Source organism: Macaca fascicularis, chromosome 8 (genome assembly GCF_037993035.2).
Source record: "Macaca fascicularis isolate 582-1 chromosome 8, T2T-MFA8v1.1".
In the NCBI taxonomy this organism is placed as follows: Eukaryota; Metazoa; Chordata; class Mammalia; order Primates; family Cercopithecidae; genus Macaca; species Macaca fascicularis.
Window position 1 is genome coordinate 58,698,159 of NC_088382.1, and position 24,715 is coordinate 58,722,873.

General features: G+C 44.9%; 1 long non-coding RNA gene across 1 annotated transcript; it reads left to right on the plus strand.

Annotated features, from left to right (window-relative positions):
- Positions 1-5,474: 5,474 nt before the first annotated feature.
- Positions 5,475-17,181, plus strand: LOC141407514 (uncharacterized). Its single transcript, XR_012416918.1, has 2 exons — positions 5,475-5,781; positions 15,023-17,181. It is a non-coding gene; the product is annotated as an uncharacterized lncRNA (long non-coding RNA).
- The last annotated feature ends 7,534 nt before the right edge of the window (positions 17,182-24,715 follow it).

Consider the following 24,715-nt stretch of genomic DNA (forward strand, 5'->3'; position numbering starts at 1 on the left):
TGTACCCGGCCTCCCAATTATCTTTATATATTTAGTATGTTTCAGATATAATTTTTAACTCTAATTTTACATCTTTAAAAAATGTTTTTAGACTAGCATTTCTTCAGTTCCAAATATTTACATAAGATACTTCTACTTCAGTCCTGTTGAAATCGTGTGTGTGTGTTTGCATATGCACACATGCACACGAGCAGAGAATCCTTTGAGTTCCATAGGATTCAGGGTTGAGACCACACCAGGTCTGTATTACCTGGGCAAAATGGACTGCTGGCTCTGACAATGGAAAGATTGGCTTTTAAAAAGAGGAACTTCAAAAGACAGATATTCCCCTTTACTCAAATCTTGTGGAATAGTATCATTAGGTGAGGGGTAAATAGAAAGAGATTTCAGAACTAGTGTACTTACAGAGTCTGGCTAGAAAAAGAGCTATTTAGGTCATATTTATGTGACGTTAAATCAGCTTATCCCCTAAAAACTCATCCAGCAACACACACACACACACACACACACACAAACAGAATTTGTCCTTCTAACAAATGTTTATGTTCCATAAGGTTTCTTATCAAATAACTCATGTTTCTAGACTTTGTAATTATTAATTTGTATCAGCTACAATGGATTGGATTCCTGTAACGGATTGTCTCTTCATGGTAAGGTTGAATCAGGTTGGTTTCGTAAGATGTGCTGTACAATGAAAAGGACATTCTAATTTTCACTAAAAACAATCAAACTTTATTTTTGTATGCTTGTTATAATATTTCCATTTATTATTATTATATTATCAATTATTGAAATATGAGGAGAAACAAAGCTGAAGAAAATACTTCTTCTTTTGAAATGTAGTCTAGCATGAGTGTTGTAGTGGAAAGAACCATTTTCAAGAACTGCCTCCCCATCAACCAACTGTGTAACTTATTGCAAGTCTTCTGACTCTGTGAGTTTCAAACAGTGGCTGCTGGAATGCATAGTAGGCTTGCCATGATGATGGAAGGGGACACACAGCAGTCACGATTATTACTATTGCTACCACTGTGAGGTTTAAAATCAGTTTGTTTTTTACCTACTGTACCATAGCAACTAATGTCAGTAAAAAATCTTATTTCATGTGTTTCCTTTGTTGATATTACTGACCTTGATGTTTCAGCATTTTGACCAAATTCATCTATGCTTTTGCCTGATTTTATTTTAGCTTTTAGATTTGTAATTTTCATTTTAGGTATAACTTGCATATTCTTGACCTTTTCAGCATAACTGTGCATTTATTTGTTATCTTATTGGAAACAGAAAAATCAGCTGGGGAATGGTAAAGTGTATTGGTCAAACAGTTCAGAGACTAACTTCCTACTGCATTACTCTGGTATAATTTCATATTTTCTCAGGACATAAAATACTTCCATTTTATTAGACTATTAGAAAGAGAAAATGTGCTTCCCACTCAGCCAGTTTCACTCACTCTTGTGTAGTCTATGGCTTGCAGCCATGTCGGGCTGTCCATCACTTCTCTGTGAATGTTTACAGGTGGAAATTGAGATTTGTCTGCACTTGGGAGAAATTCGTCAGATCCATCAAGGGGCCAGGAGCAAGTGGGGGAGGTGAGGATCTGATATCCCCTGTTTTTATTAGGGAATGTAGTTTCTTATGATGCCTAATGATACATATCCATCCTGAACCAATTTCAATTTTGCTATTTGTGTAAAAGAAGAAAAATAACTATGACAAGTCCATAAGACTAACAAAAATGAGACTGTGAGCTTTGGCTGAAATGTGGGTTTATTTTTTCCTTTAACCCCAATCTAAGGGAATGATGAAGAATGCAGTGTACCATTTCCATAGAAGAATTGTAACCAGTCAGTTGCTAGTTTGGAAGAGTTGAGTAAGTTTGACATAAGAGTGATATGCCTCCCTGAGACAGTTCCTCAATGAGTGAGTCAAAGTAAATGCCCTATACCTAGAACCTGGCACATATTGGCAGCTGATGCATATTTGTTCCATGAATGATGCATATGTACTGAGTGTTTGAAGCTGGAGATACAAAGGTGAAGGAAAGTTGGTCCCTTCTTGTGTGACTTAAGGAAAATACAACTAACCAGAGTGGAGGTAGAATACAGGGGCCATAGTCATGCTGATCATCTCCAACAGCCTTGTACATTTATGAGAAATGTGATGCTAATACAATTTGCCAGAGAGTTGAATTAGTGAGCAATGGTTTGAGATCTTCACATTTTATAACCCTAGATTTCTAACATGGAACAGTGTTGTGGCAGGTGCTGTTGATTGGCCAACTCAGCCCATCCGGAAGTCCTTCTCCTTAGGCACTGTCCCTAGATATTGCTTCCAGAAAACCTGTGGTTTCCTGAGGAAAAAAGAGCAGATGTGGCTACATGGCCTATAACCCTCTCCCCAGTTCCCTTTGCCCTTTTACTTGCTGAAATGAGGAAGTGCCTGGAGGTGCAGAAATCATCTTCATACCATAGAAAAAAAGGTCAATGTATTCGTGATAGCAGAGAAGAGAAAACAGAAAGAGTGGTATTTTGATGGCATTGTTGAAGTAGCCCTGGACAGCCCAAACCTAGATGATTTTGTGTGAGAAAGAAATTCATATTGGATTAAGCCACCCTTCCTTGGTATTCTCTTCCTTGCAGCTGAACATACTCTGAATGGGCACAGAGGCCCTGCACAATAGTCCTTGCCTTCATGTTCATTTCACTCTTCCTGCTCTCCATTCTGCAGGCTGAGGCTGTACAGGACTCTGTTCCCAGTGTGAATGATGTGATCTGTGCAGGGACCCTGCCCATTGGTGCCCGGTGGTCCTGACAGCCACGCTGGTCTTTTTATGTGCTTGTCTCTGGGCCTATGTCTAAGCCTTCACAATGCTTCTGTATCTGGAATGCTTTCTTACTTCCCACCCCACTCCCTCCTGGCCTGGTCAACACCTCCTCCTCCCCTCCTAGTCTCAGTTTAAATGTCACTGTTCAGGCAAGCCATCCCCAGACCTCCAAGCCAAGTGAGGAACCTCTGGTTTACACTTTCACAACACCCTTTATTTTTCTCAAAACACTCATCATAGGTGTAAATAAATGAATCTCTGGGTCATTAAAAAAGTTATGTTGCCAGGTGTGGTGGCTCACGCCTGTAATCCCAGCACTTTGGGAGGCTGAGGTGGATGGATCACTTGAGGACAGGAGTTATGAGACCCTCCTGACCAACATGGTGAAACCCTGTCTCTATTAAAAATACAAAAATCAGCTGGGCATGGTGGCGCATGCCTGTAATCCCGGCTACTCAGGAGGCTGAGGCAGGAGAATTGCTTGAACCCAGGAGGTGGAGGTTGCGGTGAGCCAAGATCACACCACTGCACTCCAGCCTGGGCATCAGGCAAGAATTTGTCTAAAAAAAAAAAGGGGGATGTTTTCCCTTCTGCTTGATTACGAGAGACCAGGCCCCTGTCTTTTTGTTCACTGGATTTGTGCCCATACCTGGCAAAGTGCATGGCATGTGATAGGACTGTGACAAATACTTGTTGAATGAATACACAAAAGAAGGAATGGAATAATTTATTTGTAATAAGATCAGTTATATACTTCTGCAATGACAGAGGATTATGGGGTAGACTAAGAGCTGGGAGACCACCATGATTCATGAAGGCTTCAGAGTTCTCAGTCTGTTCTCCAATAGGGCAGTGACCTCCCCAAGAGGAGGCCGCCTAGGTGTGTCCAGACAGCATGGCTCTGGCCAGCAGGAGAGGAGCTGCAATGGTCACAACACGGGTGGCCACTGCGTTCTCATGAGCTGCAATGCTTCCCCCTCCTTTGCTGTTGCCTCCTTTCCAAAGACAAGTTACAGAGAGCCGTTCCAAGAACTGGGAGGGCTTGTGGACTCTGACAGCCTGGAGAGGAGAGCTTCAGGGCTGCTCAGCCCTGACTAGCACGATTTACCAGCACAGCACTATTTGTTTTAACCTTTAGGGGAAAACGGGATATGATGAGACCTAAAGAAACATTATTTCCCAAAGGTGGATTTCATTTCTTTAACCGTTTATAAGTCTCAAACAATAAAATATGACTATTTGGGGACTGGTATTATATTTCAATGACTTTTCCAGCTGTTGTGCTATTGCACACATTTCGGAGCCTTCTCTCCTCCAGCTGAAAGCCGACTCTTCACTCACAGCAGCAGCAACACAACCAGTGCCGGCTGTTCGGGGCGTGCGGCCTGCACACAGTGACACATTCACACGCTGGGCGAGGGTTGGGCCTGCTGCCTGGGTGTGAGGAAAACCAGTCATGTTCTGTCTATTCTTGAGATTGATTACCCTGGGCTTCTGCAAGCCCATAAAAAGTAAGTCGAGGGTGACTCTGGGCTTGGTGCTAATGTGACCACTGTTGTTGGCAGGTGCTGTGATTCTGGAGAGGCATTTGTCCACTCAGCATGTAAGGGGGAAGTCAGGCTTTCCTCAGCTGTGCCTGCACTGTGACAGCCCTGTGTCTGTCACTACTGCTGGGGGTGCCTGGAAGCGCCCAGACACACATTTGGGGGCCAGAGCAAATCCTCTGTCTCGCATGTGAGCCATGGGGATGCTCGCCTTTAAGATAAAGCTGTGGCTGGGCGTGGTGGCTCATGCCTGTAATCCCAGCACTCTGGGAGGCTGAGGCGGGCGGATCACATGAGGTCAGCAGTTTGATACCAGCCTGGCTAACATGGTGAAACCCTGTCTCTACTAAAAATACAAAAATGAGCTTGGTGTGGTGGTGGGCACCTGTAATCCCAGCTACTCAGGAGCCTGAGGCAGGAGAATCACTTGAACCCGGGAGGCGGAGGTTGCAGTGAGCCGAGATCATGCCACTGCACTCCAGCCTGGGCATCAGAGTGAGACTCTGTCTCAAAAAAAAAAAAAAAAGGATAAAGCCACGCGTTTACTCTTTATCGAAGATGCCAAAGAGTATAGCCTCTGATTGCATGGTTTTTAAAAAGTTAGAGTATAGAAATAGTGCTTAGTAAATTGAATGTTTTCATACACTTTTTGCTCTAAATTGGAAACAGGGGCAATCCCCTGAAATGTATTTATTTTATTTTAAAATAATCCTAGCTCCTGTATTTAATCCTTTTCCTAACTCTCTCTCTCCTCCCTCATGCTTGCTCCTTACACCTCTGCCCAGCAGGGCTTCTTTCGTCTTTTCCCCCTTCCTTTCCTTTCTCTGTAGAGCATCAAGCCAGCTTCTCCTTCCTCACCAGCCTCACCATCTGAGTTTCTCGTGGACAGCTTCTCAGTGAACACAGGAAGGCCTAGACCCCACTCTGGGAACTCTGATGACCGCGGTGTGCACAGGCAGGTTGGTGCCCAACACTCTACAACATTTAAATACTCTTATTTTCAGAGGACATCAAATATCCAGTAGTTTTGCATTTGGGCCTGAGCCATGGCTCTGACGTTAGAGATTAGACACGGTGACAAAGGGAGAGAATTCTGGGGGAGCAGACTCCGGGTTTCTAAGCAGATGGAGTGAACAGCTGACCGAGAAGCTCAAGCCTGAAGCAGGTGGCGGATTCTCTTAGCAGCACCAAATCACCCTGTCAGGCAGCCCAGCGAGGGCAGCTCAGGCGTGGGCCACAGAGCAGGACATGCCAGAACGTCCAGAGAGTGTGGGCGGAAGCTGCTTCCCGGTGGAGCCTGGCCAGGGGGAGACTGCCAGACAGTGAGGCGGATGAGTCAGACCTGAAAGCGATCCCGGCCATGACCTAGTGGGAGAGGAGAGAACAGAAGGGGCAGTCAGGAACCGACAGGTGGGCTGTGCAACAGGAAGGGGTCACAGACCCACAGCAGGTGGCAGGGCAGATGGAGGAGATGAAGGGACGTGTGATAGTGGGGGGACACCCGCCTGGGTGTGGGGAGTGCAGGTTGAGGTGGGTGGCTGTGGGGCAGTGAGTGGTGGGTTGAGGGGACACATGGCAGGTGGGCAGGACACCAGCCAGGGGATGTGGGGCGGGGGATGGGCAGGTGGGAGCCCTTCTGACCCCCTGTGGCTGCACATGCTGTTTGGAGCACACAGAGGCCAGAGGTGCCAAGGTGCAATCTGTTCTTTCAGGTTATTGATCTGTTTTTAAAGGAAATGGCTTGGGATGGCTGGAACAATATTCACTTTTAAATGAACAGCTTTGGACTCTTTCCTTCTGTGATCTCAAAGTGCCAAAGGGAACCAAAGAGGACCAAATTATTCCAAAGAATTATAGCAGCCCAGTTGTTAAGGATAAAACAAAGCTCGGCTTCCTTACTGAGGCGTTTTGAGTGGAATGAAATGCTTCATTTAGCATTTAATGAGATTATAGTGGCAGAGATAAACAGATTATGATAAGGTGGAAAGATCACCTGGTTGGAGCCAGATTCCTGGAGGTGATCCAAGCTCTGGGGATCTGCTGCTGAGCCAGGCAGTCACCACCCGCTGTTTGGTTCCCAAATCTGTCCAGGCAGCCTGCCGCTGGGATGTCCGCAGGGGTGCGTCTGGCAAGAGCGGGTTGTCATCGGTGTGTGCTCCGCTCACTTGGGGAGGGCTGGGTCCAGGCCCCAGAGCCACCCAGTCCTGAGTGGTGCTTTCCGCCTCAGTGTAAGAGCCACTTTTCTTACTGTGTGGAGAAGATCCAGTCTAAGGAATGATTCCTGCATTTGTACAATGCCTGCCACCTGCAGTGTGCGTCCGGATTCGTGTTCTTCTTCCATCTCAATGCTAACTCCGGGAGAGAGGAGGCACTGGTGTTAGTGGAAGCACTTTCCAGGTGCAGATTCTTCTGCACAGAGGGAGGCAACAAAGGCCGGCAGCTGGGAGGCTGGGCCCAGGTCAGGCCAGGCTCTTGCTCCAGACCCCCCTTCCTCTGCTCCACCATCACCTGTGCATTAGTGCGCCGGCCCTCAGGGGCTTTCCCGGCCCCTCCACTAGCCTCGTTGTGACTGGAGGGCCTTGTACCCTGGAGGGAGGAGCAATGGAGCTAGGAAGGCAGAAAAGCTGGCCCTGGACTCTGGGAGGAGAAAGGGCCAGCAGGGGCGTAGGAAAAAGGGGAATGAACATTTACCAAAAGTCTCTGTTCTTGGTGTTTTCTATACAACGTATGTAATCCCACAAGGTCCAATGAGTTTGTGTTAGTCCAGTTGCACACATGCGGAAACCGAGGCCTGTCACACAGTTGAGCAGAGCTGGGCTCCAGCATCAGGTCTCGCTGCTGAAAGGACTGGAGGAAACTCTGGCCAGAGCAGAAGGTAGGCAGTTTTCAGAGGAACACTCAGACCTTGATGAATAGCAGGGGCTGGAGTTGGGGATGTCAGAAATAGCAACTAGTAACCAGAGACATCCAAGGAGCTCTGAGCACAGGCACAGAGGACGTGCAGGCACTGCAGGGCGTGGCATGAGGACACAGCCGCAGGGCTCAGCGGAGGTGGAGAGCAGCACAGGGGTCTGGCAGGGAGGAGCACTGACGGGTTAGCTGCAGTGCCAGTCCTGGGATGGCCTCTTCCCCACGACTCTAGGCAGTGCTTCTCTATCTTAGGCTTTTCTTTCAAAATCAAGTTTGCATTTTAAATGAAAACAGAGGCAATCGCCTTCAAAATATACTCTTAAAGATGATTGTACTTTTGAGGCAGTATCCTTTTAGTATATTCTGTACACTGAATCTGTTTTGTTTTTGCTTGACTTGTTGATGGTGAATTAGTTAAACAAAGGGAAGGAGTATCCATTCCTTCTTTTCTTGCACAAGGTAGGGGTTTATATTCAGGAAGTAGAACTTGAAACATGCAATTTTGCATGACTTGATCCAAGTCATTATTATAATTAGTTTTGTGGAATATTAAAGAAGGCGAGAGAAAGACAGCGGGAAGAGGAGAGTGCAGCCTTCGAAAAGCTGTGCCCCCCGATAGATGTGGAGTCTTCAGTTGTACTTTGCATTGTGGTCTGGACCTCAAGGGGGCACTTTTGTTGCTGAGCCACACTGAAAGGGTCATGAAAATGGTTTCTTTTTTCCCCTGTGACTCCTGGCCAGTCACCTGGCTGTTTATTGTGTGTTCTGCCATGATCATTAATGTTTGAAAAGCAGTTTTTCAACTTAGGACTTCTTGTCAATAAGTTCGTGGAAGGGGGTTTGATGGAATACATCTTAGTTCGTGTTTTGAAGGTCCCCACCCTCTTCTGTTGCTTCTGCTCCAGGTTGATTTCCTTTTCCTAAAGTCTGCTTCTCCCCATCTCCTCTTCTGGGTCTTCAGAGCCCTGCACTTCTCAACAATGTATCTTTGTTTTCTGGGTCTTACAAAGCACAATGGCAGAATGTTCAAGAGACAATTCAAAGTAAAAATGGGAGGCGATTGTTAGAAGGAACACCTAGAAACCTACCGTATGAGAGGTCATGGCAATTGCAGCACGACAGAGGAAGAAAGGTCTTAAGGTTTTGTTCTGATGCGAACGGGAGCTGTCTGGGCTGAGAGATTCACCTGAGCCCTTCCAGGCCATCTGTTCAAAGTTGCACAAGGGTGGGAGACGGGGGAAGACTTGGTCAACCGTCTCATTTGTTTCTACCATCATCTCCATGTCCGTCTTTAATTATAAGAGGGTAAATCTTAAAAGTTGAAAAGGTATATTAAGTAATGATTGTTGTGGGGAAAATCCTACTTTTAATGTTTTATATATTTTTTTCAGAAGCTTGATTGTAAAGAGTGTTAACTCTTCAAGGAAAAAAATTAAAAATATTTTTTAAAGAAAATGAAGGCCCAGATGGACTAGGCCCCCACCTGTAATGCCAAGGTGAGCTCATCTCCAGGTACCACAATGACCTGAGGTGCCTGTAAAAGACGCCGCTGTCTCGGTGCTTGGCTAGGAGCAAGCTAGGACATGGAGAACAGGGATAGACCCACCTGAAAATCCGGACCTGCTTCTTCATGGATGAAGGAATGTGCACCCAGGAGGCCAGGACCCGTGGTCACCTGCATGAAGGGTTTGAGGTGGTGCCGCACATTCCAGAAGGTGATGTGGTCTCAGATGATGCCCATGGGCACTGTAAGGGTGGGTCCAGGGCTGCAGCTGGCTGGGCTGTTTATTCTGCCGGCAGACATGCCCTGGGGGTCAGTCTGAAGAGCAGCTCAGAGGTGATCAAGCTCCATTTTCAAAAACAAAACAAAAAAGTGAAGACAGACCAACACCCAGTAAGCATGATATGACCAGGACTGCCACTTCCGGAGCACCCTGGGAGTCAAGACCAAAGATCACCAGCAGCCTCTGATTTGAACTTCAGATTGGAGCTGGAGGCTAAGCATTCTCAGCCTGCTCTAAAGCTGGACAGGCTTCCTGATGCCAGAGCTGGCTGCTGGACCTGTGGACGCACCACAGGAGGCTGAGCCTCCTCCCACAGCGGGGAGGTGGTGCACAGGTAAAAGACACGTGTCCTGAGAGAAACCCCTCGACCCATCACTCATCACAGAGGGGCTGGGGGAACAGCTCCTAATATTCTCTCGAGCAGTGATAACATATGATTTCCTAGGTCAATCTTGATTTCAGAAATGTTAAAAATAAATGGGCATGGAAGACTTGTAATTTGAGAATAAGCCTTGAAAACAAGTGAAAAGCAGTGAGAACAGATTTTGGTGCTGCCTAGACTTTTTTCATTGACTGCCCACATTTAGCCTAGAAAGTAAGCAAGCTTATATAGCTGGTGCCGTTCAATCATTTCACATGAAAGTGTTAAGTATATTTTGTGTAGAAATGCGTGTGAAAGATATTATGACAAAGGAAAACAAGCCTACTTGAGGATTCTTAAGAAAAGAAAAAGGGTTGTTACTGAGATGTCCGTGGTAACAAAAAGTGGCCATATCCTCTTGCCTGAGGCTGAGACAAGACGTGTGGGGCAGCCCCACTGCATCTACCTCACCCACCTTCCGGTGAACCAGGTGGGGAAGTCCTCCTCCTGAAGTGGGTGCACACAGACTCTCCTCACAGCTCAGAGAAAAGGCTGCTTCTGCCCACATGTGGCTTGGCAATCCAGGGCACCTGCTTGGGGAATAAAAAGTCATCCTCAGAGGTGCTTCCATGGTGGCCTCTGGCAGAATGTCACCTTCTCAAGTGCAGGACTCCATATCCCCTTTCTGAGCCACTGGCTGAGTCGGGTGCTCTTGTATGAGTGGGGAATAGAAGCAAAGACGTTGTTAACACCTGCTTTGAAAGATGCTTCCTATTTAGAATGATCTCAGGTCTATCTGACGCTCAAGACACCTTAAGTCAAGAGGAGACAATGCTGCATGCTGAACCAGGGTCAGGCAGGTACATGCATGCATTGCAAGGCTGTGAGGGAATCCATGAGGGAGATGAGAGGATGGAAACTAGGGGTCAAAAGAGGATGCACCAACATGAAGGGAAACGTTGACTGTGACCCCCCAGTGTCAAGAGAAACACATGAGCAGGCTGGAGAGGAGCCCAAGGTGAAGCTTATTCTGGGAAAAGAGAATGTAAGGGTTGACTTTTACTAAAGATTCAGCTCTGAATGGAGCCCAGATCTCATAGGGTCGCTTGTCATGCATCTACGTCTCCAAGACATGCTAGAAATGATGGGAACTTGTTACACTCAGACATGTGACCTGGATACTCTGAGTTCTAATTCTATTCTCTTAAGGGCTGCAGACATGCCTTTGTCTTGTCTCCTAATCTTCTTTCTGTTTACGAAAGGACAACACCAGAGCCACTGTCGAAATGGTGAGGATGGGATCTTGTCTTGTGAATTCCACCATAATGCTAACATAGCCCAGACCTTTGCTTTCTGTCTCCAATTCCATGACTTCTTAATGAGAAACTTGTTAAAATATGATTTTATTTCCAAAATTTAATTGCAGGTGAGACACAATACTTCTTAAATACTGTTTCTACCATCTCTTTCTCCTCTTGTCCTTTTGCTTCCACTAAAATCTAGGAATAGCTAAGCATAATTACATGAGAAGTCATGCTTGGCTTAACTGCATGCAGGAGAGGAGGAACTGGAAAAGAAAGAGAGCATTCCATTAAGAGAGGACAAAACAACACAGAGAGAGAGAGACAGGGACAAGAGACAGGAACAATGGAAACACCATTCTTCACATCTTCACACTTTTCAACACTGGCTTCCTCAGCCTATGAGATACCACACCATTGACAGAGAATAAAGGGAGGTCTAGAATTGCCGAGGTTTGCTAAAGTTCACACTGTTCACCAGTCATTGAATGCAAGACCCAGGCATGCAAGCTCGTGCTGTCAACAGGGGGAAAGGAGGGGTGGCAAAGACACTTGGTGGTGTCTCTAGCAGCTGCAGGAAAGGAGCTGCAGATGAAGAGAAAAGGCAAGAGAAGGGAGAAGACTGCTGAGAGGGGCGAGTGAAGCTGGCTCTCCATGGAAACTGGCCTCCCTAGTCTCCAAGGCACGTTGTTTGCTTTATTGTTTCATCTGTGGAATCTAGGAGAATCAAGGTTCTGCCTGCGAATTCTAGACACTTGGGTTGATTTTACAATTTTCTACTTTTTTTTTTTTTTTTTTTTTGAGACGGAGTCTCGCTCTGTCGCCCAGGCTGGAGTGCAGTGGCCGGATCTCAGCTCACTGCAAGCTCCGCCTCCCGGGTTCCCACCATTCTCCTGCCTCAACCTCCCGAGTAGCTGGGACTATAGGTGCCCGCCACCTCGCCCGGCTAGTTTTTTGTATTTTTTAGTAGAGACGGGGTTTCACCGGGTTAGCCAGGATGGTCTTGATCTCCTGACCTCGTGATCCGCCCGTCTCGGCCTCCCAAAGTGCTGGGATTACAGGCGTGAGCCACCGCCCCCGGCCACAATTTTCTACTTTTAAGGGAATCAGATCAGATTCCCTCTTGTACCAGAGTCTATACAGTTGTAATTTAGTCCCAGATGCTTGAGGAGTGCCTAAGAGATTGTGTATCTTTGCGTCTTAGGATTGGACTTCCATATACTTATCTTAGAGACAAGTATATTGAGAGCAAGAAAGAAGAAAATCAAACTAACTGGCATTTATACAAGCATTTAAAGTATATGTTTGGAAGCACTTCCGCACATTTAACTCCCATGAGAGATTTTTACATGAATTCCTCCAGGTATTTCCCTGACTGTAGCCAGATGATGATCTCCTTTCCCAGAATTTCCGGATATGCATTAAATGTAGGACTACTACTTTTGTCACAGAACTGTGATAACAAGTTTAGTTAGCAAAATACTACCAACACGTATTCATTAAATCATTAATTCATTCATTCAGCAGATACGGCTTCTAAGTGCCAGGCACTATTTTAGATCCTGGGTAGCCGTGAGCAAGACAAACGGAACTGTCTTCCCTCACAGACCTGCTGTTCCAGTGAGTGAGACAGACGATGATCATGGTAAATAGGAACACAGTGAATCAGAAAGTGCTCTGTGCTATGAGGCACAGTGATGCGCAGCAGGGAGAGCAGTGTAGGGGTGGTGGTGCTATTTCAGATGGGCTGGCCAGCCAGACTCATTGAGCAGCGACATTCAGTAAAGACAAAAGGAAAGTGGGAGAGGGAGACAGGAGAGTACTTTGGAGTGGGACTTGCCGAGGTTTGCTAAAGTCTACAGAGTTCACCAGTCGTTGAATGCAGGACGCAGGCACACAAGCCCATGCCGTCAACAGGGGGAAAGGAGGGGTGGAATCAGATCGGATTCCCTCCCGTACCAGAGTGTATACAGTTGTAACAGGGAGGTCTGCTTCCACAGGGAGCCAACTTCACTTGCACATCTTGCACTACAAGCATCCTCTCCCTTCTCTTGCCTTCCCTATTCTCCATCTGCAGCTCCTTTCCTGCAGCTGCTAGAGACACCACCATGTGCAAGTGCAAGCCTGGCTACTGAAGTGCAGGAGTGGCCACTGTGCCTGGAGCAGCGTGCCTCAGTGGGGGATGTGGTCAGAATGGACGTGGAGGCCACACTGCAGGAGGTCTTGGGCGTGACTGTGAGGGACTGGGTCTTGATTCTGCATCAATGAGGTGCTGCTGGAGAACTCTCTACAGAGAAGTGTCATTATGTAACATTCTTTTTAATATTTAAAACTTTTCTTTTGGATTAATTTCAGATTTACAGAAAAGTTACAAAACGAGGTATGGAGAGTTACTATAAACCCTTCACCTGGCTTCCTTTAATGTACATATTTTACATAAGCACAGTACATTTTTCAAAACTAAGAAATTAACGTTGGTTATGACTGACTTAATTACAGATGTTGAGGTTTCACTAGCTATTTCACTAGTGTCTCTTTTTTGTTCTCTTGTCTATTTGAAATATCACATTGTATTCAGTGCCATGTGTTTTCAGCAGGGTCACTGAAACTGCTCTGTGGGTAGAGGGAGACTATTTATGGGCTTTAGGAATAGACTTAACAAAGACAATGTTGGTTTGGCCCAAAGTGGGAGCTTGGGTCAAGGATTCTAAATACATTTTGAAGATGAGACAACAGCACTGGGGAGAGAGAGGAGTCGTGTGTGTGTGGCCTGAGCACCTCACAGAATGGAGCTGCCATTTACAGAGATGGGGAAGACCGAGAGGAGCAGATTTGTAAAGGGTGCCAGGCACTCAGGTTGGGGGTTGGGGGAGGTTTGGGATGCACTGCCTGCTAAACATTGAGTCTGGCAGAGGCTGGACACAGACGGAGAGCCTTGGCCTTGGGTGAATCCAGCCTTTGCAGACCCATCCAACTGACACAGACCCATGCATGCCACGGCCCTCCTTGGATTTACCGCTCGTCATTTAATATGGCTTCACCAGCAAGTGACAGGACTTGCTTACACAAACTGGCTTGACCAAGAAATGCCCTCACCTCACGTAACGGGAACTGGAGAGACTGGACAGCATTCCCGGGTGCCCACAGGTCATTTCCTGTTGCCCGATTTGCTGCCTCAGTGTTCCTACCCGGCAGGTGGAGCTGGTCAGTTTGCAGGGGCAGATGGCTGCCGGCAGCAGTCGGGGCATAGCCTTTTCTTCACTTTAGAGTGGAGTAGGAGGGAGAGGCAAGTCCCCATGGTGTCCTCTCCAGGCCAGCATGACTGGGGTCCATCAGCGTAGTGACTTCAGAGGCCTAATGCCGTGTGCTTGAGCCAGGGGCTCTCAGCCAGGACAGGTCTGCCCCCTGGGTACACTTGGCCTTGCTGGGAGACATTTGGGTCGTCAGAATTGATTCTGGAAAACATTGTGGGATGCTGCTAAACATCCTCCCATGCATCGGACAGCCTGACCACTGACCAGAGATGAGGTGCACCCACCTTTTGACAGGCCTTTCCTGGTACTGTGAACACTTGCGTGTCAGTGGTCCCCAGACTGGCTGGGCCAAGTTTCCCAGGCCTGCTCTTTATTCCGCCCTAAGATTGGTCCCTGTACAAGTGCTGTGTCCATTTCCACTTCCAAGGCAGTGGAAAGATGCCCTCAGATCCATCAGAGAAAAAAAGTGTGTATCTGTGTTTTGAAGCTTCACATTCCTTTTTAGTTTCTATTCTGGAAAGTGCAAGAGAAAGAAGGTGATTTTCAGCTCTGAGGGTATCTATGGAAGTCCCCACACCGATTCTTTCCTAGGGACCCAATCATAACCCTCCAGGCTTACTGTGGATTCAATCCTACTGTGAGTTCTCCTAAAATGGGAAGCCAGCATTGTTTACCTTTGTGCCCTGGTGCCCAGGAACGTGTTTGGCATGTGGTGGGCAGCTAGGCTGTTCAACTGACTCTTTTACTTCTGCAGTATGGTTTATGTGGCATGAAGCCTGCAGTGTTTCATTTCTGGAGCAATATTGGAATCCAAGGCCTAGTCCATTGGTGGGCACACCATGGAGACATGAGAGTGACTGCTGACTGATGTCCAGATGCCATTGGATGGAAGCCCATATTGACCTGAGTCACCTGAACAGCTCATCTGAGTCTCCACATCTGCAAAATATTATCACACATTGGGACCATATGCCCCTGTTGGATCATTTTAATCTTTGTTTAACTTTCTCATTATTAACTTTATTTTCTGCTTCACTGCAGGCATAGCAGTCCTACATCCATCTAAAATGAAGGAAACTGTTTTGGAAACATTTTTACCTTGGTTTCTCCTAAAGCAAGTTGGACTCTCTGTGATGCTGTCTTGCATGCTGCTGAAGTCAGTTTCCAGTGGTGTAATTTTCCTGTTAACTTAAAAAGAGAAACTCAGCACTACATGTCCCTCTGGGCTTCAGACACCTGTTCCTTCCTCCCATGTCCAGAAATATTGGACAATTTCTCTCCAAGCATCAAGAGAAATAAAGTGATGGGAACTTATTTCAATTTTGAGAGAATCTGAGTTTGTAGGACTAACACAATGATCCATACCAGTTTGACAGTGGAAGGGTGTTAACATCTATTTCTTTTTTTATGATTTTATGAATCTTTTGTCTTTCATTTCTTAAGAATTCTAACTACACTGCTTGATATCATACAATAACAACTTTTCTGAAAACAGAACTGAGATTCTGTTTAGTTAAAACTTCTAAAATCAGTTGTAAATGTGGGTATAGTCTGAATCATAATCAATGCAATTCTGACAGAAGAGAAGGATGTAAGAGGATACAGTGGGCAGCAGGGAAGACTTCAGGAGACTTCAGGTGGATCTCCGTGTTTCATGAACAAATCTCAGGTTTCCAAGAAATAGGAAGACGATTGTCCCGAGGTTTATGGATCTCTTCCTCCCCCACCTCTCTCTCATTTTTAAAAATATAATTGAAAAAGACTTGAGGTGACTCTAAATATTTCTGTTTGTTGCTTACAGTTGTAAAGAAGTTGAACAGCATTTGTCACAGGTGGCAGGGACTGTACAGGAAGGGAGGATGTGCAGAGGGACCGTGATCATGGGCAGCAGCGCCAAGCTCCAGAGGAAAAGAAACAAGCAGACCTGCTTAAAATTCCTAAAAGGAGAAAAATCATGCATATCTCAGGGTACACAGGACAGGCATTGTCATTAGCTCATTCTGCAACAAAATTCACTTCTTGTATGATTCCATTTCCATTGCTTCATTTTTGTTCAAAGTTGAAAAAATCTGGTGTCCCTAAGCACGAAATGGAGTAGGCTTGCGACTCTGTGGATCTTATGATACTGACACCAGTCCTTCTTCTTCCTTTGACTGTGAAGAACACTGACACGTTATTAGGATGTTGTTGGTACCTGTGAGCCTGACGGGACAGCAAAGACATTGGGAAGGAGTTCCTGACACTCAAGATATCACACACACATGCTCACTGGAAATTCTTTAAAAGGGGCTTTGATGTAAACATTAGAATTGCCATTTAAAGTGCAATAACACAGGAATATTTTTCTAAGAGACTTAGTTAAGTGTATGCTAAATTAATTGCATAAAATGTAAAATTCTGAGTGCGGGTGTTTATGTAAAATTTCCAGTGCTAAAAGTTTTGGGGTGATACTGGGAAGACACAGTGAAACCTGGTGTAATTTCTCTCAGTAAAGGAAGTTGGGTTCCAACCAAAGGAGACAGGAATGCGTGCAGATAGTGGTTAGACACTGAGAGGAGAGGCAAGGCTCAGTGTGGTCAGAGGCAAAGTGGAGGCAGGCTCAGGGCTGCAGATGGGACTGCTGGTGTTCTAGAGACAACTGCTTACTTTCTAGTTCAGCTGTCTAGAAACCTGTCCTGGGCCTGGAAGCAGGATGCATCTGGAGTAAAGGCTGCTTTCAAATTTAGCTCCCACAGCAAGGTGGCATCATTGTAGATCTCGACGCAGGTAGCCCCTGGGGCCACTTTTAAGTTCCCTTCCGATGTGTTGTCCTTTTTGGGACAGGTGAATAAAGCAATCAGAATTGCTGCAAATGCCCCTGGGTTGAATGAGAGATCCATTCAATTCAATCACCATCATTTTCCTCAATAATGAAGACACCAAATTATGACTTTTCTTTTCATTACCTACATGTCTTTTCATTACCTACATCTATGGGAAATTAATTGATAGAGCTAGGTACAATAAACAGAAAATTGAGAAAAAACTGGGGAGAAAATTTAACAGCCAGGCCCCAAACCAAAGAAATATCTTCCACAAACTGTGGTTCTGTTCTGTGCAAATATTGTAGACTTTTACATATTTTGGTTGATAAAATATGCTGAATGAGACACCCTCACATTTGGGTAAACCAACTACATTATACAAATAAAGTTTTGGAATTATCTTTGTGCACTGTGACTAATAATAGGAAAAGAAAAATGGGGGTTGAAAGGAAATACTCTTATTTACCTTGCGAGTTTTTTTGGTGCTTGAAATATTTCCTCGATGTTCTTTATAAGATGTTAGAAAATCTGTATGTCCAATTTAATTATATTTTGATCTTGTTTTTTGGTTGTTATGAGGATCTGGGTTTGGAGACCAAAGCACTCCAGGAAGGCAAGCGTGTGAATGCTTGTGAGCTCACTGTCTTCTTGATATTTATTCTCCAACCAGTTTTATTAACCATCGGATTACAGAAACAGGAAAGCCAAAAAGTCTCCAAGGGACTTCACTTCCAGTTCCAGTTCTTACCTATTCTTTGTAGAATAGGGCTTTGCAGCCTGTCTCCTAACCAGCGTCCTCACCTGGTGCTCAGAACCTCATGCTGTCCAAAGTAGGACCCTTGACAACATTTCAAAGACCCGAGTGACTCTGGCTGTTTCTCTGAAAACAGTACATAGAAGCCTTCCAGAAAATGGCCCTTAATAACTTGGCATAAACTCAACTCAACTAGGGACCTCTCTACCTCTTCACCAGGGTCAGCACTGTTAGGGAACCTTAGCCAGTTCTGATCCAAGAAAGGAGACTGCTGAGGACAGTCCCCTTCAGCTGAGCATTTAAACTCCGCCATCCAGAGCTGTCCACCAAAAGGCAAAATGACTGCTCCTCCCTCAACTTCTTCCTTTAGGATATTGTGTATTTTTCTATCCTTGGTTCTTTCTGGAGTAAACCCAACAAGGTGTTCCACATTTCAACTATAAATTTCATTTTCGTGTTACAGGACTGAAACTATTTTTATTTTAACTGAAAATTTTAGTGAAATAATTACAGATTTTAGCCATTCTGATAGGCGACACATCACTATGATTTTCATTTTCATTTCCCTGGGAGCTAATGAGGCTACATCTTTTTAGATGTGCTTTTTTTTAACCACTTATAAATCTGCTTTAGGGATATGTGTGTTCATGTCTTTTACCCATTGTCTAACTGGATTGTTTGACTTTTTACCATTGAGTTTTAGGAATTTGTTGCATATTCTAGATACTTTTTCTTTGTTGGCTATGTGCAAATATTTTCTCCCAGTCTGTAGCTTATCATTTTATTCCTTTCATAAGGGTTTTTGTAAACAAAAGCTTTAAATTTTGATGTGGTCCTATTTATCACATTTTTTTTTGTTATGGATTATGTTGACTTTCCACCTAGTAGTTTATCAGTTGCTAAGTGAGGTTTTGAAGTCTCCAACTAGAGTTGTGGATTTATTAATTTCTCCTGTCAGCTCTATGGTTTTTGCTTTACAAGTCTTAAAGTTTTTATTTTATGTGTGTCCATGTTTATAATTGTTAAGTCTTCCTGATGAATTGATCCTTTCATCCTTATTAATGTCTCTCTCTGCCTCTAGTTTTCTTTGCTCTGAAGTCTACTTTATTAGATATTAATATAGTAACTCCTGATTTTTAAAAATTAATGTTTATATGGCACATGTCTTTCCATCCTTTGCTTTTAACCTACCTATATTATTGGATTATATTTTCTTTTAAGTAGTATGTAATTGGGACTTGTATCTGTATCTACTCTGATAATCTTTGTCTTTTAATTGGCATATTAGATCATTTATATTTAAGGTAATTATTTATTTGTTGGTAGTTAAATTCATCATTCCATTTTGTATTTTCTCTTTATTTCTGCTGGTTTCTCTTCTCCTGCTTATTTTGTATTGCCTTCCTGTGAGTTAAATTTTTTCCAGGATTCTATCTTGATTTGTTTATACTGCTTGTTTATAAAACTGCATCTCTGTTTGGTTTTAATACTGGTTTCTGTGGTGGTTACTATATACATATGTGACTTACAAGTTTATTGGTGTCAGCATCTTACTATTTCAAATGAAATGTGGAGACTTCACTTTCGTATTAGACCCTTTACCATCCCCACTTTTACATATCACTGCTTTGACTATCAGATGTTGCTATATGTTTTGTTCTAGTCATAACTTATGATTTATAAACTCACAAGAAAAAGGATAGCTCATGTTATGTACCCGTATTTTTCATCTTTCCATTGTTCCTTCTTCCTTTCTCATTCTCCAAGATTGTTTCTGTCGTCATTTCCTCTGTGTTTGAAGAGCTTCCTTTAGCCATTCATTAAGGTTAGGTCTAGTAACAACAAATCCTTGTTTTATTTATGTGAGAATGCTTTTATTTTCCTTTAATTCCTAAAAGATCATTTTCTCATGTATAGAATTAGAATTTCACAACTCTTTTCTTGAGCACAAAAATACTGTCACCTCCTTCTGACTGTCATGGTTTCAATGAGAAATCTACTATCATTCTACTTTGTGTTCTCCTACAGGAATGTGTCATTTTCCTCTAGCTTCTTCCAATATTTGACTTTTGATTTTAGTTTTCAAAAGTTTAATTATGATGTGTTTGGTATGCATTTCATTGTTTATACTGTTTGGGACTTGTTCAGCTTCTTGGATATGTAGGTTTGTGTCTTTCACCCATCTGTGAAGTTTTCAGTTATTGTTTATTCATATACTCTTTCAGTTACAGTTTTCTTATTCTCTTTCTGATAATCTGATAATATAAAATGTCAGATTTTTCTTATTTTCACTCAGCTATCAAAGACTATATTCATTTATTTGTTCTTTTTTTCTGTTGTTCAAGTTGGGTGAATTCTTTGTTACTTCCTTAAGTTCACTGATTATGTACTCTATGATTCCTACTCTGTTGTTTAAGCTGTCTAGCAAATTTTAATTTTTTATTGTATTTTTCACTTTATAATTTCCATCTGATTATTTTTATAGCTTCTATTTCTTTGTGCGCTCTCATATATTTTCATTTGTTTCAAGAGAATGTGTAGGTGACTATTGAAGCATTTTTACAATGCTTTTTTTAAACCTTGTTGGACAATTTCAACATTGGATTAATACCACTGTTGACATCAGTTTATTGGCTTTTTTCATTCAAGTTGTGAATCTCCTAGTTCTTGGTATAACAGGTGATTTTCAGTTGTATACTGAGCATTTTGTCTATTATATTAGAAATCTCTGAGCCCTATTTAAATCTTATATTTTAGCAGGAAGTCACCCAGTTTAGGTTCAGTACACAAGTCTTGGGTATTTTTGTGGACTGTGGTTCCAATGGCAGCTTAATTTTTAGAGTCTTTGTTGTGTTGTTTGGTCTGCGTGGTTTTTCTGGTTCCCTGGGGGCTCCCATTGGTAGCTGCTGGTGTGGCCTGTGCAGCGGGAAAGGCTTCCCCAGGCCAGCCACCAGGAGGCTGTTGGTGGGAGAAGTATGTGGTGGTATCCATGTGTCTGTGTCCTGGGCTGCCCAAGTGCCTCTGGTCAGGGCAGGAGAATCCCAGGCCTTTGGCAACAGTCTCTCTGAGCAGCTACTTGCTGTGGCAGGCCCCTTTTCTGGTTCTACCTCTCACTCCTGTGTGTCTTAGCAGGGAAGGGGCATCTCAGGGTTAGTGGTGAGTAGACTCCTGGGCACTGATTTCTGGTGGGGCTCTGATGGGCCCCTGTCAGTGGCTCCCCCGGTGCTGTTGGAGGATCTCTGCTCCATCTAGAGGATGAGTCATCTGAGGACCTGCTGGTGCTGGATTGGGGTGGAAACCATAACTGGTGGCCGTCCTTGCTGGGTGGGATTGAGACCTGGCACTGTGCTGCTCCTCTTGGATCTTGGACACACTTGCCTTCCCCTCGTCCCAGAGTCCTCCTGAGGTCACCTTGAGTGCCATCCTGGGTTCACAGTTGTGCTTAGTGGCAGGTGCAAGAATGGGTCTATTCATTATTTGGCATCAGAAGTCTGAAAAGATACATTAATACTTTAATGTCTACATTCGACACTCACCTAGAGGAGATTCTACATCTTTCCAAAGCTCTTCAATCTGTCTGTCACTTGCATCTCTAGTTTGCTGCCTCATTTCACTTGTGTCACTTCTCCTGAGTCCACAGTAACAGCTGCAAACATGAACTCCGTCTGTTCCAATGGTGCCCTCGGTCTGTCCTCCTCACTGCCTCACACTATCCAGAACCTTCCCATACTTTCTGCTGAAACCATCACATGTGGCCAAGGCCATGGGGGTGCCTTTCACCTCTTTTCAACTCTATACTCAGCTGCCTAAAATTCCCCCAAAATGTTGTTTAATCTGTTTTTCTCTACCAGTAGGTGGTTCATTCTTTACCTTTTTGCCCTGGTTAATTGTGATTCACCCTTACAAACTGAGCTTGGCGTAACCTCTCCAAAGCAGACTTCCCAAATCCCTCCATGTTGGTGAGGTGCTATTTTGGGGGACTTTCCTGTGCCTTACCTACTTTTCTGTTTCCAACCTCTGTTGACATGATCATTTCCCATGGAGCAGGCTCTGTATTGATCACCCCCATTGTTGCAACTGGCTCACTTCCTCAGACTGCAGACCTTCAGAGGGCAGAAATTATGATGTATCTATTTTTTCTATCCCCAGAATCTCTCAAATGTTAGATACTCATTGTTGGCTGAATGGCTAAATGGATGAATATCATCTCTTATTTATTTATTTATTTATTTATTTATTCTTCCTTTTCTGATTTCTAATTCTGAATAAAGAATTTAAGACAAGAGGGAAACGTAATTACATTCTGTAAACCAATTTTTCCTCAGGAACTTAATTCAGGGAATATATTTCCTGAATATTTATGTCCATTTACACACAACAAGCAATGTTTACACAGATCAAATAGAAAATCTGGATTTGAAGGAGGAAGCTTCTTGAGACAATGCATTCTAAGAAGAAATGGAATCTGTGAAGAGCAAATCCACGCATCAGAGGTGATCAGTGGCATGAGTTAACTCTGTTTACTCAGCAACTCTGGCTGAACATCTTGGCACAGTGGAGGTTAGAGAGAAAAGACATTTTGTCCAATGATATTTTTAATGACTAAGTTAACTTTAAACAAGTTTTACAGTCACATAGTCCAAATATACATAAAGTTAGGTTAGTTTTCCACCACTTCATGTAAATTATGCTCACGGATCTAAGAAGCCAGTTCTTATTGAAGAAATAGCTAAGCAATGCAATAAAATAAAGTTCCTCTCATTCAAAAATACGTTTACATGATGAAGCTGAGTGATCTTTCTTTTTCTCTAATAAGTCAAGGAACAATGATTTGCATTTCCTCTGTCATTCCATTTATCTAAGAAAATATTCTGGAAAATCACCAGAGCACTTCTAGAGGCTTCATCTGAATACAATCAAGAGCTTGATTGGTCCATAGGATGCTGAGAAAAAAAATCTGAGATCAGTCTCTTTTAGAAGTTCATCATCATCAGCTTTCGTGGACCATTAAGTTCTCCCTGACCTCCTGAGGTTGCACGCCTGAGGGAAGTGCGATTTAAGCAGGCTGGGGGCCCTACTCACACTGCAATAAGAACACGGGCTCTGGACCCTGCAGACCCAGTTCAGAGCCAGGTTCTGTGGCTGCACACAAGGCGACTCTGCCCACCTATGACCTCATCCCGCACACTCTAATCTATAAGTCGAGGGTCGCACAACTCAACTCTTGGCTGTCCCCTAACCATGAGCAGGAAGCTCACCTCACCTTCCCTGCACAGCCTTGGACTCAGAGTCAAGCGTCCTCCCTGCTCTGTGGTCCTCCCTCCTCTGTGTCCCTCACCATGACTGCAGCTCTCCCAGAGCACCTGTCTCTCCAGCAGATCATCGTCAGTTTCCTTAGGTGTGGTGGGGTGGGATGGGGCGTTTTTCTCATGAGCTCCCTATGTTGGTACCTCAGCCCCACCCCCAAACCGCAGGAGGGACAAGGCAGTCCCCACCCCCAACCCTGTGTGCATTCTGCAGGCGGGTCCCTCTGGATGCTCCAGTTCTGTCTTGGAATGGGACGAGGCCGCACTCCCAGGGCCAGGGTGTGCAAGTGCGTCTGAAACAGGGCTTGGGAAGAAGCCGCACTGAGGGGCACAACAACCATGTGTAATGCTTCCTGGCTGAAATCTGCACTCAACAAGAAGTCGCTCTTAGAGTATTAGGCTGCTGCCTTGATATCAGGCGCGCGCGCGCACACACACACGCACGATTTCTAGAAGCAGGTTTGACTGGCGTGCATGTGCATAAACCCGGGTGGCCGCTCATCAGGAGGGATGAGGAGAGGAGGGCTCGCGGAAGAGCAGCGAGGGACCCAGGCGCACAGAACAGAGGGGAGCAATGAGCAGGCAGCACCCCTGGGCAGGGATTAAAAGGGCACGAAGAAAAGCGAAGGTGCGAGGGGAGGACCGACTGGCGGCCAGCGTCCGGGAGGGGCAGGCAAAGGCTCGCCTCGAAGTGCCTTTCCGCTTAGGTAGAATTTCCATGCCTCCCTCTCCCTCCACCCTGCTGCGTGAACATTTTCCTGGCCTGCTCAGGAGGGAAAGCGGCTTTAAAAGGCATTAACTGTAGCCCTCACACATGGGCATTAACGTGTAGCCCGTGTCACACTTCACTGAGAAGGACGCAGGGGGCCCCAGGCTGTCGTGGCGTCTGCAGGTTTTTGAGGGGACGTTCTTGGACAGAGCTAACACTTTGTCTCTGGAGCAAAGTGGGATGGGATCCGGGGCTCTGGGCTATGTGATTCTCGCAGGGGGAATGGGAAGCTGCTCTGAGGCCCCCTCGAGCGTCCTGCCCCTGGAACTCGCTCTGCCGAATCGTGCTGTGCGCTGAACGCTGCACAGGCTGCGCCCACGGCCTCCAGCCCTGCCTCGCGGGTTCGCGGTGCTTTCTTTTCAGAGCCAAGAATGTGACACATAAAATGAAACAGCTTTTAAAATAGGCACTTAAAAACCATATATGCTTTGTACCTGGTTCCCCAGTCAAAGGTGGCTATGCCATTGTGGTTTTAACCCGGTCTGGCCAAGCCTGGGATTTGAAGGTTACAGCTGTCAACCCCATCTAATACAATCCTGAGGGATGGCAAAGTTCGGCCAGAGAGCTCTCCGTTCGTTCAAGGAGAGCAGTGCTCAAATAAGAGGCACACAGACGTAGGTTAACTGGTGGGATCACCCCCAAGGAAAGAAGGTTTTCTGCAGAGGAATTGGAGTGTAGAGAACAAAGATACTGGTCTCAGACCTTCTCCTAACTTGCTCCATGGCTTTGGTAGTTCCTGGAAGTTTTCTGGGCCTCTGTTTCCTCCTCTGCAAGCGTGAGTGAGTCAGACGACAGGCACCATCAGATGCGTGCTGTACCGGAAGGGTGGCTTGCAGGTGAGTAACACGGGAAGTTACTTGTGTTTGTGTGTGCAGGCACAAAAACAATCAGTATTGGGAGAGGTGTCCTCATGGCCTCAGGAAGGCCCCCACCCGTTGTGGGTGGGATTTGCACAGCCAGAATCTGCTCCTGGTTGAGAAAAGCCCTTGCTTTGAATGAGTTTGTTTACCAAGCAAGAAGGACAGCCCTCTTTCCTGCAGCTGTTGGCTTGGCCGATTATCTCTCATGAAATGAAAAAGTATTATGTTAATTTCTGCAGAA